At 39.0% G+C, this 17942-nt stretch overlaps 1 protein-coding gene across 3 annotated transcripts in view; it reads right to left on the bottom strand.

Annotated features, from left to right (window-relative positions):
• Positions 1-17419, bottom strand: part of WDCP (WD repeat and coiled coil containing) — a 52192-nt gene extending 34773 nt beyond the window's left edge. Inside the window, exons 1-2 of one of the 3 annotated variants that reach the window (XM_077152226.1) lie at positions 17327-17400; positions 17029-17141 (exon numbers count right to left, since the gene is read on the bottom strand). The gene's annotated coding sequence lies outside the window, so the exon portion shown is untranslated. Of the gene's footprint in view, positions 1-15802; positions 15887-17028; positions 17142-17326 lie in introns of those variants that run through there. The other 2 variants (XM_077152225.1, XM_077152228.1) reach the window with 2 other exon arrangements.
• Positions 17420-17942: the final 523 nt, after the last annotated feature.

The raw sequence follows: 17942 nt of genomic DNA on the forward strand, positions 1-17942 counted from the left end.
ACAGAAAAAAGCCCCTGGAGGAGCTAAGAGAGGAAGCCACTAAAGCCAGAAGCTGAAAGCAATGAAACCTGGAGGAAACACCAGCAGACATTGGCCATGAACCTTTCCATGTGACAGAGATGTTTCAGATACTGACAGCCTTTCTACAGAGAAGGTACTGTCCTGTTCATGTCTTAATTTGGACATTTTCACAGCCTTAAAATTATAAATGTGTAAGTTAATATATCCCCATTCTAAAAACAATCCATGACTTCCAGGAAGATGGCAGAGCGGGTAGACTGAATTAACCCCTGCTCCATGGGACAAGATAGGGTATGGGGAGAAAATGACTGGGACTGTGGTAAAGGGGTGGGGGGTGGGGAAGGTGAGTGATCACAGAGGGTCTTCAGTGATTCTTGGGTAGAAGAGAGGCATAGGAATGGAGGCGGGGTGAGTGGAGCGTGTCAGATCAGTTGTGCTCCCCACTGGGTGCAGACAGCGGCACACAGGCAGGCGTGGACTGGGGGGAAATGATCATTCCTCTGCTCCAGCTTGCCACAGATGCTGGCTGGGGAAACCTCTCTAGGCAGCTCCTCAGATGGCAGCACCCATGGGGAGCCCAGAGGAGGCCCAGCTCTGCGAAGAGCCAGGCCCTAGGAGTGCTCACCTGGCAGGGTGCCACGAATAGCTATCTCATCAGATGCAGTATATGGCGGATTTGCAAAGTGCTGGGTGCAGCAGGCTTGCTACTTCCCATAGGAGCTGCTGTCCACTGCCCAATCCTGCATCAGAACCAACCGTCCTTCCACTGCAGTTAAGGAACAGCCCCCCAACAGCCACTACAGTCGGGGAGAGGCAGGCCTGAGGGAGGAAGGGCATCAGTAGCACCACTTGCGGGTGAGATGCAGTAAAAGCAGGCTGTAAAACTCCCTATCTGCTTAGTTTTTTTTTCCTTTTTTCTATCTTTTTTCTGCTTTTTTTGGTAAATATATTTATTCTCTCTATTTTATACTAGTAGTATTATTTTTATGCTATTTATATATTTTATAGATTATATTTTACAGATTTATTTATTTCATATTATTTTAAAATTATTATCATCATGTTCTCTCCCTTTGAGCACCAATTTATGTTCATTCCTAATATATCCTGGGGTGTCTCCTTCTGATTTGGGAGCCAATTACTGTTGAGGTGTGTTTTCTTCATATTTTTATTATATTTTAATTCCATTTTATTACTATTATTTTGGGGATGCATGACCCAAGAATTAAGCCCAGGTCTTCTGCATAGTAGGCAGGCAGGCATTCTGCCACTGAAATACCTATGCATCCCAGCCTAGCTTTTAATGGACCCTCAAATAGTACCATACACCCCTCCATAAGATCTGGGCCTTGGTTTGGTGAGGAACTGCTGACAAACCAAGAGAAAAGGAAACCTTCAACACAAAGCCAAAAAATTTAGACAAGTGAAGGAAACCAAATTGCAAAATAACCTTACTAAGATAATCAAGTGCCCTGAGCAAAAGAGAAAATCACAAAGCATTTGAAGATCCAAGCAGAAATGGTCCAGCAAAATGAACAAATCAAAACTCAGGAGGGGACACAGAATATGGAGCAACCATTCAAGAATATTTATAAAGAAAAAAAGGATATCAGGAAGACAACAGAAGAGCATATAGAAGAATTTGAAAGAATAAGCAGAAAAATAGCAGATCTTGCAGAGATGAAAGATACAGTAGACCACCTCAGACATATACTAAAAGACAGATGATAGCAGATTTGAAGATGCAAAAGGAAGAATACACAAACGATTAAACTAGAGCTCACAAAAGAAAAAATGGCAAGAAAGCCAGAAAAAATGAAACTGTTTCTTAGGGAAATGATGGACAAGAGGTACACAAATATAAGCATCACAGGTGTCCCTGAAGGAAAAGAGTAAAAGGACTGGGAAAGGTAATTGAAGATGTACTCAGAAAAAACTTCCCAAACTTATAAAAGACATAAATACGCAAATCAGAGGCTCAATGAATTTCAAATAGAACAAATCAAAATAGGCCTACTCCAAGACACATACCATCCAAAGCTGTCAAATGCTGAAGAGAAAGAGAAAGTCCTGAAAGCAGTGCAGGAAAAGCAATCTACTACACACAGGGAAAAACACGTAAAACTGACTTCGACTACGCAACAGGCACCACGGAAACTAGAAGGCAGAAGTATGATATATTGAAGATCCTGAACAAGGAAAGCTTCCAGACAAGAATTCTTAAAACTGAGGGGGAGATTAAAACCTTCAAAGACAGAGACTGAGAGAACAAGTCAATAAGAGAATTGCCCTATAAGAAACACTAAACAGAGTCTTGTCAGTTGCAAAAAAAAAAAACAGGAGAGGGAGGTCTGGAGGAGAGCACAGAATTGAAGAGTACCAGTAACTGTAAAACAAAGGACAAAAACAGAGGGAAAAGAATATAGAGATTTAACAAATAAACACTAAAGGATAAAAATGGCAGATTCAAGAACTCCTTTTACAGTAATAAATTTGAACATTAATGGACTAAACTCATGAATTAAAAAATACAGATTGGCAGATGGATTAAAAAATATAATCCATCTCTGTTATGTTTAGAAGAGACACACTTAGAGCCAAGGAAACACATAGAGTGAAAGTGAAAGAATGGAAAAAGATGTCTTATGCAAGTTGTAACCAAAAGAAAGCAGAAGCAGCTATACTAATATCAGATAAAATAGTCTTTAAATGTAAAGATGTCATAAGAGACAAAAAAAGGACACTACATTTTAATAAAAAGGACAATTCACCAAGAGGAAATAAAATCATAAATGTTTATACTCCCAATCAAGGAGCTCCAAAGTACATGAGGCAAACACTGGCAAAAGTAAAGGGAGTGACAGACATTTCAACATTAGTTGGAGACTTAAATGCACCACTCTCCTCTATACATAAAACAACCAGACAGAGGATCAATAAGGAAATAGAGAACCTAAACAATGTAATAAATGATTTAGACCTAACAGACATATAAAGATCTTACATCCCAAAACACGGGGATATACATTCTTCTCTAGTGCTCATGGAACATTCTCCAGGATAGAACATATGCTGGGGCACAAAACAGGTCTTAATAAATTTTAAAAGACTGAGATTACCCAAAGCACTTTTTCTGACCACAATGGAATGAAACTGGGAATCAATAATCACCAAAGAAACAGACTTTTCAAAAATATATGGAGATTAAATGACACATTCTTAAACAAGCAATGGGTCAAAGAAAAAATTGCAAGAGAAATCAGTAAATATCTGGAGACAAATAATAATAAGCATACAACATATGAGAATGTATGGGAAGCAGCAAAGGCAGTGGTAAGAGGAAAATTTTTTCCCCTAAATGCCTACATTAAAAGACAAGAACAAGCAAAAATTGAGTAAATAACTGCTCACGTGCAAAATTCAGAGAAAGAACAACAAACTAAACCCAAGACAAATAAGAGAAATTACAAAGATTAAGAAGAAATTTTAAAAAGCTAGAGATCAAAAAAAAGAATAGAAAGAATCAACAAAACCGGTCTCTCTTTCTCCGCCGGCCCGCCCTCCTTCTCCCCTCTCTTTCTCCGCCGGCCCGCCGCGCGGCACCCACGCCCTGCGGCAGCCGACCCGCCCGCCCTCCTTCTCCCCTCTCTTTCTCCACCGGCCCGCCGCGCGGTGCCCACGTTCCACAGCAGCCGACCCGCCCGCCCTCCTTCTCCCCTCTTCCCCCTCCTGCTCCGGTGGCTCTCCAACCACCACGGTGCCCTCTTCCCCCGCCTTCACCAGCTCCTCCGCCACCAGCCTCGACAGCCTTGCCGCCCTAATCTTTCCTCCTCCAGAACAGCTACTAGGGGAGTGGAGACAATACAGAGCAGCTCCCGGAGCCACGACGGAGATCAAAGGGACGGCGTACCCCATCCTGGAACGGCTGACTGTCTGGGAGAATCAGCTCCGGTGAGAACACCAAGGCACGCGGGCTTTCCTGGGCGGGACGGCAAGCGGCCGGAGTCCCTCCCTTCCTCCTTCCCAGGCCAGCTGGCAGAATTGGGCAGGCGGTCCCCTCAGGCCGCAGCGGCTGGCGTCCCCACCACGTGAGGCCCCCCGGACAAACTGAAAGAGTTGGGTCAGAAATCCCCAGACTGCGGAGAACGGTGACCAGGGGGTCCCTTCCAAACACGTGACTCCCCGGTCCGCCTGGGAACAGTGCACTCTTCCGGGCTGCGACAGCTGGCGCCCTTCTGCCACGCTTGGCGCCCCCGGCCGACTAGGAAATTTGGTCGGGCGCTCTCACGTGCTGCGGCGGCCGGCGACCCTCCCCGCGTTCGGACACCCAGGCCGGCTGGCACTCTTCCAAGACGGTTCGGCTGCCAAACCTCCCCTACAGCGGGAGTTTTCCAGAGTTAAAGGAGCCACAGCAACTTTTACTGGTGGATCCCGTAGACAAACGTGTGCCAGGACCGCCACCTACTGGGCAGGATAAGAAAAACAGAACCCAGAGATTTCACAGAAAAATCTTACAACCTGTGGGGTCCAACACTCAGGGAAATCTGACTAAATGCCCAGACGCCATCAGAAGATAACGGATCACGCTCAGAAAACTGAAAATATGGCCCAGTCAAAGGAACAAACCAATAGTTCAAATGAGATACAGGAGCTGAAACAACTAATGCTGAATATACGAACAGAAATGGAAAACCTCTTCAAAAACAAAATCGATAAATTGAGGGAGGACATGAAGAAGACATGGGCTGAACATAAAGAAGAAATAGAAAAACTGAAAAAACAAATCACAGAGCTTATGGAAGTGAAGGATAAAGCAGAAAAGATGGAAAAAACAATGGATACCTACAATGATAGATTTAAAGAGAAAGAAGATAGAATTAGTTATTTGGAGGATACAACATCTGAATTCCAAAAAGAAACAGAAACTATCCGGAAAAGAATGGAAAAATTCGAACAGGGTATCAGGGAACTCAAGGACAATATGAACCGCACAAATATACGTGTTGTGGGTGTCCCAGAAGGAGAGGAGAAGGGAAAAGGAGGAGAAAAACTAATGGAAGAAATTATCACTGAAAATTTCCCAACTCTTATGAAAGACCTAAAATTACAGATCCAAGAAGTGCAGCGCACCCCAAAGAGATTAGACACAAATAGGCATTCCCCAAGACACTTACTAGTGTCAAAGAGAAAGAGAGGATCTTGAAAGCAGCGAGAGAGAAGCAATCCATCACATACAAGGGAAACCCAATAAGACTATGTGTAGATTTCTCAGCAGAAACCATGGAAGCTAGAAGACAGTGGGATGATATATTTAAGTTACTAAAAGAGAAAAACTGCCAGCCAAGACTCCTATATCCAGCAAAATTGTCCTTCAAAAATGAGGGAGAAATTAAAACATTCTCAGACAAAAAGTCACTGAGAGAATTTGTGACCAAGAGACCAGCTCTGCAAGAAATACTAAAGGGAGCACTAGAGTCAGATACAAAAAGACAGAAGAGAGAGATATGGAGAAGAGTGTAGAAAGAAGGAAAGTCAGATATGATATATATAATACAAAAGGCAAAATGGTAGAGGAAAATATTATCCAAACAGTAATAACTCTAAATGTTAATGGACTGAATTCCCCAATCAAAAGACATAGACTGGCAGAATGGATTAAAAAACAGGATCCTTCTATATGCTGTCTACAGGAAACGCATCTTAGACCCAAAGATAAATATAGGTTGAAAGTGAGAGGTTGGGAAAAGATATTTCACGCAAATAACAACCAGAAAAGAGCAGGAGTGGCTATACTAATATCCAACAAATTAGACTTCAAATGTAAAACAGTTAAAAGAGACAAAGAAGGACACTATATACTAATAAAAGGAACAATTAAACAAGAAGACATAACAATCATAAATATTTATGCACCAAACCAGAATGCCCCGAAATATGTGAGGAATACACTGCAAACACTGAAAAGGGAAATAGACTCATATACCATAATAGTTGGAGACTTCAACTCACCACTCTCATCAATGGACAGAACATCTAGACAGAGGATCAATAAAGAAATAGAGAACCTGAATATTACTATAAATGAGCTAGACTTAACAGACATTTATAGGATATTACATCCCACAACAGCAGGATACACCTTTTTTTCAAGTGCTCATGTATCATTCTCAAAGATAGACCATATGCTGGGTCACAAAGCAAGTCTTAACAAATTTAAAAAGATTGAAATCATACACAACACTTTCTCAGATCATAAAGGAATGAAGTTGGAAATCAATAATAGGCGGAGTGCTAGAAAATTCACAAATACATGGAGGCTCAACAACACACTCGTAAACAACAAGTGGGTCAAAGAAGAAATTGCAAGAGAAATTAGTAAATACCTCGAGGCAAATGAAAATGAAAACACAACATATCAAAACTTATTGGACGCAGCAAAGGCAGTGCTAAGAGGGAAATTTATTGCCCTAAATGCCTTTATCAGAAAAGAAGAAAAGGCAAAAATGCAGGAATTAACTGTCCACTTGGAGGAACTGGAGAAAGAACAGCAAACTAATCCCAAAGCAAGCAAAAGGAAAGAAATAACAAAGATTAGAGCAGAAATAAATGAAATTGAAAACATGAAAACAATAGAGAAAATCAATAAGACCAGAAGTTGGTTCTATGAGAAAATCAATAAGACTGATGGGCCCTTAGCAAGATTGACAAAAAGAAGAAGAGAGAGGATGCAAATAAATAAGATCAGAAACAGAAGAGGAGACATAACTACTGACCTCACAGAAATAAAGGAGGTAATAACAGGATACTATGAACAACTTTACGCTAATAAATACAACAATTTAGATGAAATGGACGGGTTCCTGGAAAGACATGAACAACCAACTATGACTCAAGAAGAAATAGATGACCTCAACAAACCAATCACAAGTAAAGAGATTGAATTAGTCATTCAAAAGCTCCCTAAAAAGAAAAGTCCAGGACCAGACGGCTTCACATGTGAATTCTATCAAACATTCCAGAAGAAATTAGTACCAACTCTCCTCAAACTCTTCAAAATAATCGAAGTGGAGGGAAAACTACCTAATTCATTCTATGAAGCCAACATCACCCTCATACAAAAACCAGGCAAAGATATTACAAAAAAAGAAAACTACAGACCAATCTCTCTAATGAATATAGATGCAAAAATCCTCAATAAAATTCTAGCAAATCGTATCCAACAACACATTAAAAGAATTATACATCATGACCAAGTAGGATTCATCCCAGGTATGCAAGGATGGTTCAACATAAGAAAATCAATTAATGTAATACACCATATCAACAAATCAAAGCAGAAAAATCACATGATCATCTCAATTGATGCACAGAAGGCATTTGACAAGATTCAACATCCTTTCCTGTTGAAAACACTTCAAAAGATAGGAATACAAGGGAACTTCCTTAAAATGATAGAGGGAATATATGAAAAACCCACAGCTAATATCATCCTCAATGGGGAAAAATTGAAAACTTTCCCCCTAAGATCAGGAATAAGACAAGGATGTCCACTATCACCACTATTATTCAACATTGTGTTAGAAGTTCTAGCCAAAGCAATTAGACAAGAAAAAGAAATACAAGGCATCAAAATTGGAAAGGAAGAAGTAAAACTATCACTGTTTGCAGACGATATGATACTATACGTCGAAAATCCGGAAAAATCCACAACAAAACTACTATAGCTAATAAATGAGTACAGCAAAGTAGCAAGTTACAAGATCAACATTCAAAAATCTGTAGTTTTTCTATACACTAGTAATGAACAAGCTGAGGTGGAAATCAAGAAACGAATCCCATTTACAATCGCAACTAAAAGAATAAAATACCTAGGAATAAATTTAACCAAAGAGACAACCTATATAAAGAAAACTACAAAAAACTGTTAAAAGAAATCACAGAAGACCTAAATATATGGAAGGGCATACCGTGTTCATGGATTGGAAGACTAAATATAGTTAAGATGTCAATCCTACCTAAATTGATTTACAGATTCAATGCAATACCAATCAAAATCCCAACAACTTATTTTTCAGAATTAGAAAAACCAATAAGCAAATTTATCTGGAAGGGCAGGTTGCCCCGAATTGCTAAAAATATCTTGAGGAAAAAAAACGAAGCTGGAGGTCTCGCGATGCCGGACTTTAAGGCATATTATGAAGCCACAGTGGTCAAAACAGCATGGTATTGGCATAAAGATAGATATATCGACCAATGGAATCGAATAGAGTGCTCAGATATAGACCCTCTCATCTATGGACATTTGATCTTTGATAAGGCAGTCAAGCCAACTCACCTGGGACAGAACAGTCTCTTCAATAAATGGTGCCTAGAGAACTGGATATCCATATGTAAAAGAATGAAAGAAGACCCGCATCTCACACCTTATACAAAAGTTAACTCAAAATGGATCAAAGATCTAAACATTAGGTCTAAGATCATAAAACAGTTAGAGGAAAATGTAGGGAGATATCTTATGAATCTGACAACTGGAGGTGGTTTTATGGACCTTAAACCTAAAGCAAGAGCACTGAAGAAAGAAATAAATAAATGGGAGCTCCTCAAAATTAAACACTTTTGTGCATCAAAGAACTTCATCAAGAAAGTAGAAAGACAGCCTACACAATGGGAGATAATATTTGGAAATGACATATCAGATAAAGGTCTAGTATCCAGAATATATAAAGAGATTGTTCAACTCAACAACAAAAAGACAGCCAACCCAATTACAAAATGGGAAAAAGACTTGAACAGACACCTACCAGAAGAGGAAATACGGATGGCCAAGAGGCACATGAAGAAATGCTCAATGTCCCTGGCCATTAGAGAAATGCAAATCAAAACCACAATGAGATATCATCTCACACCCACCAGAATGGCCATTATCAACAAAACAGAAAATGACAAGTGCTGGAGAGGATGCGGAGAAAGAGGCACACTTATCCACTGTTTGGGAATGTCAAATGGTGCAACCACTGTGGAAGGCAGTTTGGCGGTTCCTCAAAAAGCTGAATATAGAATTGCCATACGACCCAGCAATACCATTGCTAGGTATCTACTCAAAGGACTTAAGGGCAAAGACACAAACGGACATTTGCACACCAATGTTTATAGCAGCGTTATTTACAATTGCAAAGAGATAGAAACAGCCAAAATGTCCATCAACAGACGAGTGGCTAAACAAACTATGGTATATACATACGATGGAATATTATGCAGCTTTAAGACAGAATAAACTTATGAAGCATGTAATAACATGGATGGACCTAGAGAACATTATGCTGAGTGAGTCTAGCCAAAAACTAAAGGACAAATACTATATGGTCCCACTGATGTGAACCGACATTCGAGAATAAACTTGGAATATGTCATTGGTAACAGAGTCCAGCAGGAGTTAGAAACAGGGTAAGATAATGGGTAATTGGGGCTGAAGGGATACAGACTGTGCAACAGGACTAGATACAAAAACTCAAAAATGGACAGCACAATAATACCTAATTGTAAAGTAATCATGTTAAAACACTGAATGAAGCTGCATCTGAGCTATAGGTTTTTTTTTTTTTGGTCTGTCTGTCTGTTTGGTTGTCTTTTTTTTTCTTTTTCCTTTTCGTTTTTTTTTTACTATTATTATTATTTTTATTTTTTTCTCTATATTAACATTCTATATCTTTTTCTGTTGTTTTGCTAGTTCTTTTCCTAAATCAATGCAAATGTACTAAGAAATGATGATCATGCATCTATGTGATGATGTTAAGAATTACTGATTGCATATGTAGAATGGAATGATTTCTAAATGTTGTGTTAATTTCTTTTTTTTTCTTTAATCAATAAAAAAAAAAAATAAGAAAGGAAGATCAAGAGCTTGGCCTATACATTTGAATTTCTCTGATGTTCGACATATTATCAGGGGTTTCCCCAGTGGTAAAGTTTAATAGCTGCATATTTTTTTCTCCCATCCCTCAAGGGACTTTGCCAATACTTTTTGATCATCCATTTAAATACTCTGGGATGTATTCAGGCATTATATTAAGCTATACGGGATTACAGCCCCTCATTCTTATCCTGGGCTCCCTGTTCATGTTGTTTAAATGATCTATCCAGACAGGATGAGTTAAATTATGTGCTACAGAAGATTTAGGTTCTGAACAAAATAAACCTTTCTTCCTTTGGTCTCACAGAGCAGATGAAGACAATGTCTTCCTTATCCCTCTTTTCTTAATTACATTAATCCCGACCTGAACGGCTTTATTCTGATCTCTAGATACCAGGTTATACATATATAGCATAGCCTCTCAAAATCCAGAAATAACAATTACCACTCTGGACTAAATGTGACTGCTATGAGAGCTTAAAATCTAGGCCCCAATTTTCTTATAAGTGTTTTCAAAATGAGACCGATAATTGCTCTTTTGTTTCTGGTTTATTTTGCCTCACAAAATGTCAAAAACATTGCATCCCTCACAACTTCATTATTTTTTGTAGCAGCATAATATTTGATATATGTCTACACCATCGTTCACTGTTCTAGTTGTCAGTCACTGTATCTTTCAGCCACCTCCAGCCATTGGGCATCATGTATAATGTCCAAAGTTAACAGTCCATTAACACTCTCAACTTTAGACAACTTCATTGTTCGCAAGTGAAAAGTAACCAATAAACACAGTCACCAAATACAAAATCCAAACCTCCCCTTAACTCTTGTCCCTCCCCATTATTTATCCCTGGTATTGCTATGGTACTGTTAATTTTTTCCTGTTAAACATGGTCCATAGAATGCAATAGCAGTTTTCCCCTTATTCCCCGAAATTATATACCTTGTACAAGATTCATACCTTTGAAGTAGTTCATGCAAGAATTTATTTAAATTTGTAGTGTTAATCAGTGGGACACATACAACCCTTTCAAACATGTCTTAATATGGCAATATTAATTATAGACACCCTAGTGAGCCGCCTTCACTTCTATCTATTCCCTTACATACTACATTCAGTCTCATTAGCTAACCATTCACCCATCTCTACCCTCTGTATCTTAAGGTCCCCTATATTCTGTATTATAAGCCTCCGACTTTACCTTTGCCATGGTCATAAAAGTGGAATCATACAGTATCTATCCTTTTGTATCTGGCTTTTCTCATTCAGCATTATGTCCTCAAGGTTCATCCACCTTGTCATGTGTTTCAAGATGTCATTTTCCACAACACTCTTGTTGGTTTTCTATGCAATATACTGGGACCAACCCATCAGACAATAGGACTTTATACAAATCCTTTCTGGATAACTCCTTCTCCAATCCTGGAATTTTCTGAAATGGCTGACTGGTTCCATGTTCAGTTTAAATCCTCACATGTGCACTATTCTCTGGGGTGTCCCTTTCCAGAAGCCCAGAATTTTCCAGACCATCAATTTCTGGTTCCTTTGTAAAGAATTCAGTTCTTAGCTTGTCTCTTTCCTGTTGCATTTTACTATAAGCTGCAGAGAAAAGCCAGGCATTTCCCACATTTACTTTGGAAATATCTTATGCTGAATATCCAAGTTCACAACTTTTAAAATCTGCCTTCCGTCCAAAACTAGTACTCAATTTTGCTAAATTTTCTGTCACTTTAAAAAAAAGAAGGCTTTCCTTCCAATTTTAATAACACTTGCATCATTTCCACCTAAGGCCTTATCAGAAATATCATTAGAGTCCACATTTCTACCAACAGTCTCTTCAAAGCATTCTAAGCCGTTTCTATCAAGCTCCTCACAATTCTTCCAGAATCTTTCCTTTATTCATTTAAAAAGCCGTTCCAACATGTTTGATATTTGCAAACTGCAGCACCCCACTTCTCTTGTACCAAAATCTCTTTTGATTAGATGGAGATACGACTATGCCCATTCAAAGTGGGCCTTGATTAGTTTACTGGAGTTCTTTAAAAGGGGGGAAACATTTTAGAGAAAGCTCAGAGCCAACAGGAGACCCAGACATTGGAAGATGCAGAAAAACACCTCCGGGGGAGCTATTTGAAACCAAAAGCCAAAGGACCAGCAGATGCCAGCCACACACCTTCCCAGCTGACAGCGGTGTTCTGGACCAATCGACCTCTCTTGAGTCAAGGTATCTCTCTCTGGATGCCTTAGTTTGGACATTTTTATGGTGTTAGAACTGTAAATTTGTAACATAATATATTCCCTTTCCAAAGGCTGTTCCATTTCTGGTATATTGCATTCCTGCAACTTTAACAAACCAAAACAAAGGGTAAGGGGTCCTGACTAGCCAAAAAGATTTTGAAAAAGAATGAAGTTGGAGGACTCACACTTCCCAATCCTAAAATTTATTACGAAGTCACAGTAATCAAACAGCATGGTATTGGTACGAGGATAAACATGCAACGCGATGGACTTGAACTGAGAGCTCAGAAATCAACTCTCACATTTATGGCCAACCGATTTTTGACATTAGAGCAAAAATCACTCAATTGTGAACAAATAAGCTCTGTGAACAATGGTGCTGGGAAAACTAGATCTCTTTTTGAAAAAAAATAAAAATAAAAACAAGCAGGATTCTTATCTCTCACTCTATACAAAAGTCAACTCAAAATAAATCAAAGACCTAAATATAAGAACCAGAACTATCAAACTCCTAGAATAAAATATAGGGAAGCATCTTCAGGACCTTACATTAGGCAATGCTTTCTTAGACTTTACACTCAACACACAAGCAAAATAACAACAAAAATAGATAAATGGGACCGCATCAAAATTAAAAACTTCTGTGTCTGAGAGGAATCATGAAAGTAAAAGGAAAACCTACACAATGGGAAAAAATATTTGGAAACCACATATCTGACAAAAGTTTAATATTCAAAATATATAAAGAAATCTTTAACTTAACAACAAAAAGACAAACATTCCAAATAAAAAATGTGCAAAATACTTGACAGATACCACTCCGAAGACGATACACAAATGGCCAAAAACCACATGAACAGATGCTCAACATCATTAGACAGGGAAATGCAAATCAAAATCAAAATAAGACACCATTTTATACCCATCAGAATGCTCCTATTTAAAACAAACAAACAACAGTAAATTACAAGTGTTGGAAAGGATACAGAGAAATAGGAACACTTAATTATTGCTGGTGGTAATGTAAAATGGTGCAGCCACTGTAGAAGACCTTTAAAATTATCATATAACCCAGCAATGCTACTTGTAAGTATATACCCAAAATCACTGAAAGCAGAGACTCAAACACATTAATTGCACACCAATGTCATAGCAGCATTATTTACAACTGCCAAAAGATGGAAGCAACACAAGCATCTGTCAACCAACGAATGGATAAACAAAATGTGATATATACACGTAATGGATTATTTAGTCATAAAAAGGAATAAACTTCTGATGCATGCTACAACATGGATAAACCGTAAAGACATCATGTTGAGCAAAATAAGCCATTCACAATAGGACAAATGTTACTTGATCTCACTGATATGAAATAATTAGGATAAACAAACTCACAGAGTCAGAATCTATAGTATACGCTGCCAGCATTCAGGGTGGGATAGATAGAGTTAAGACTTAAAATGTTTGACTTCCTATTTGGAATGACGGAAATCTTTTGGCAGTGGGTTGTAGTGATGATAGCACAAGACTGTGAACATAATTAAATAGCACTAAAATATATGCCTGAATGTGGTCAAAAGGGGAAACATTAGGTGGTATATATAGTGATGGAAAAATTTTAATCCATTGAACTGCACTACACAAATAGTGAACCCTAAGTGAAACCATGGACTCAAGTTAATAGAACAAGTATAAAAATGTGCTTTTATCAATTGAAGCAAATATTCCACACAAATGCAAGGTCTTAATAATAGGTGGTACATGGGAATCTTTGTATTTTATGCATGATTATTCTGTGAACCCACAACTTCTCTAAGTTAAAAAACAAAACTCAGAGTCAGAACCTAGAGTATAGGTTACCTGGGCCTGTCTGGGTGTGGGGATTGGGGAGTTAATGCTTGAGTTGTACAATTTCTATTTAGGTTGATTGTAGAGTTCTGGTAACTGATGGTGGTGATGGTAGCACAACATCATGAATGTAATTCACAGCACTGAATTACAGACGTGAATGTGGTTAAAAAGGGAAATTAAAGGTTGTATGTTACCAGAATAAAAGTTATATTAAAAAAATAGGACCTACCAGAGACCAGCAAGAGTTAGAAACAGGTAAGATAATGGGTAATTGGAGCTGAAGGGATACAGACTGTGCAACAGGACTAGATACAAAAACTCAAAAATGGACAGCACAATAATACCTAATTGTAATGTAATTATGTTAAAACACTGAATGAAGCTGCATCTGAGCTATAATTTTGTTTGTTTGTTTGTTTGTTCATGTCTTTTGTTTTTTTCTTTTTCCTTTTCTTTTTTTTATTATTATTTTTATTTTTTTCTCTATATTAACTCTATATCTTTTTGTTGTTTTGCTAGTTCTTTTCCTAAATCGATGCAAATGTACTAAGAAATGATGATCATGCATCTATGTGATGATGTTAAGAATTACTGATTGCATATGTAAAATGGAATGATTTCTAAATGTTGTGTTAATTTCTTTTTTTTTCTTTAATTAATAAAAAAAAAAAAATAGGACCGTACAATACAAACAGTGAACCCTACTGCAAACGATGGACTATACATAATGGAACAATTATGAAAATATTCTTCTATGAATTGAAACAAATACACCATACTAATGCAAGGCGTTAATAATAGGATGGTATATGTGAACTCTGTATTTTATGCATGACTTTTTGGTAAGCCTACAACTTCTATAATTAAAATAATAGAAAATAAAAAGACAGAACTTGAAAAGAAGCCTTCAGACTCTAAATCCAAGGAAACGTATTTTCTACAACACTGCCTGGATCCTTGCTAGGTTCACCCTTACTCTCAGAGTCTTACTAAAAAGGAAGGGTATGTTATGCTTCTATATATGATGTCAGATTAAGCAGTTCTTCAGTGACTTGCCAAATGGAAAAATAAGTCTCCTGTTATTATCATCTAATGAAAAAAGAAGTGTACTCTCTATCCCACTGGTCTTGCATAAGATAATGTATGTTTTTTTCCCTAGTATCTACTTATGAATTTTAAGAGTTCTCTTGATAAATAATACATAATGCATTCTCCTGGGCAGAGAAAATTCCTAATGGGACAATTATATCTAAGGTAATTTATAGGACATGTTTTAAGCCACTCCAAATCTGTCTAACGTCGCTGAAAAGGTATGTGAACAGGAATAGCATCTAAGAATTTGCAAATAAAAGAGAAACAAAAATAAGGTTACTGAGATTTTTAGAAGTGACAAGAATACTGGCATATTTTTCTCAAAAGTCTAGCAGTACTTATAATAATCTATAGAAATCTATTTCTACTTCTCCTGATACCGTGGTAGTCTAATTTCTGACCATATCTCCTGTTTTAGTAGAGTAAAATAAGGAGTGATCCCCTTAATACTAGTTTCCTCTCCTTCCAAAATAGCCTGGACACTAGTTGTATTCAAGCAGAATTAGCTTTAAAAAAAAAAAAAGCACAGCTCTGATCATCTTGTCCTTTGCTCAAAAACCTTTGATGAGTCTCCACAGCCCACAGTAGAAAAGTAATTACTACTTTTCTAAGTAGAAAAAAAAATTACTCAAAATGTCATAGTAAAGCATTACATTTTCTGATACTGATAACTTTTCCAACCTTACCTTCGTGATTATAAAGGGCCTGCTGCAGAATTTGGAATTTGGGAGGGACCAGCACACATTCACGTGACAATGAGCAGGACAGACCTGAGAAGAAAGAAGGCTGCCAAGTTTAAGAAGGTGCCATGAAATAGTTCGAATGCCAGAGTGAGAATGTGAGCCAAGTACGTAGCTATGTCAGCAGGATAAGGGGAAAAAGTTCAAGAGATATTTCAAGGGCAGATGGAACAGATAATGGTATCAGATAGGAGTGGTGAGGAAGAAAGAAGAATCAAGGATAATAGGAAGATTTTTAGCTTGGGAAACTGCAGAACCATTAACGAGATACAGGCTTTCGTAGTGAGAAAGGTGTGTAGGGTATGGTATGTTCAGTATTGGAAGTGGTTCATTTAAGAATTTAGCAATGCATCTTACGCAGTTAGCCATGAAGATTTGGGAATCACTTGGCATGGGCTTGGTAGTTAAAGCCAAAGCAGTAGGCAAGCTCACTGCAAAAGATCAGTAAGTGAGACCAAGGCTGAAATAACCCTCAAGTATTCCCTATTATTCTCCATCTTTCAAAAATTTACATTTTGTTTGAAGTTACCAGTTGGTTTCTCAACACCCAGACTACAGACTGCTAAAATTAGGAGGCCTGCCTCACTCATCCTTGAATTCCCACAGAGACTAGCCAAGGTGTTTCCACATTGTGGTAGCTAAGGTGTTTTAGGGAGAGAAAAGACCACTCTTATTAGTCCTTGGGAGAGGTGGTCAGAAACAGGTCCTGGTGCTCAGTATCTGACCATTTAATCCTTCTGTTCTTAATCTTCTCTAAAGACATCCACCGTGAGAATCAAAGGGCTTAGGTGACCTGGTGCATTTCCAGCAGGCTTACACAGAGGTACCTACGCCTATTAGTTTCTCTAGGTTTCTAAGTTTATTGCGTCTGCATTATAAAAAAAAAAAGTTTCAAATTCTTTACATTTAATTTGAGGGGGGAAAAAAAGAAACGTAAAAACACAAGTTCACAAAAATCCGTTTATCCATAGAAAATTATAACTACATCCTTCCAGGCTTTTTTCTATGCACCGGTTTTAGTTGTTAATGCCTTTCAATTACATTGCATAATTTTATCACTTTTTTTTTTCCACTTAACATCATACGTTAGCATTTTCTCATACTACTTAAAATTTTTATAAAGTACACTTAGAGGTCAATATTCCCTTAGTGAAATGACGTAATTTACTGACCTACTCCTCCCCATGGGGCACGCGGGCTGGAGCCCACTTTATTCTATTATGAATAACGGTGTGACGGAGGCCCGTGCTCTTTACAGGCTGCCCGCCTTCTTTAGGAAGTGTTGCTTCAAAAGACACCAGCGGTCTCCACGTCTAAATCCGCGCCCGGCGTCCTCGCCCTCCTGCTCCTCACACGCGGGACCGCCACCGTCTCCGCACTCCCGAGCCCCCGCTCTCCCCACACGCCGGTCCCTCCGCCCACCCGCAGCCACCCCACACCGGCCAGACCCCGCAGCAGTGGACAAAGTACCTGGGTCTCACTGCCCCACCGAAGGCCAGTCTCCCCAAAGCGCCCCACCTCACCAGCCCGCCGACCCGAGGCCCCCACAGGTACCGGAAGCATCGGCCCCTAGTCCTCTGATAGGCCAGCGATGGCTGGGCGACCTCCACAATGCCCCTGCCTATTGGCTATCGTGTATGTCAAGTTAAGAGGGCGTCCTTCTTCCCAACCAATAAGCTGGGGCTCTGTCGCACGGATCTCTGGGAGTTGTAGTCCCTACTAAGGTCCACGGACCGTAAGCCAGGCACAATTTCTCCCTAGTTTCACCTGTTTAGCCCCGTCCCCCTCTTTCTGTCCGCCCTCTTAGTCTAAGGAGTACGGGAACCATAGCATCAACCACGGTTTCTCATCTTTGTTTTTTTTTTTTGGGGGGGGGGGGGGAGGTAAGGAGGTGAGACTCGAGGACCTCTTTAATTTATGGTAAAATACCCCGTCAATGCCAATGTTATGTATACACGAAATACAGTGCATTCAGTTGAAGCGGCTCCCTGGACCTGCGGCAGTCACAGATCCTGCTCTACCCAAAAGGTGCCTGCGTGTGATCACAACCCAAGGAGCTGGCAGTGCAGCCCGGGCTCCTTTCTTC

This window comes from Tamandua tetradactyla, chromosome 3 (assembly GCF_023851605.1).
Source record: "Tamandua tetradactyla isolate mTamTet1 chromosome 3, mTamTet1.pri, whole genome shotgun sequence".
Classification (NCBI taxonomy): Eukaryota; Metazoa; Chordata; class Mammalia; order Pilosa; family Myrmecophagidae; genus Tamandua; species Tamandua tetradactyla.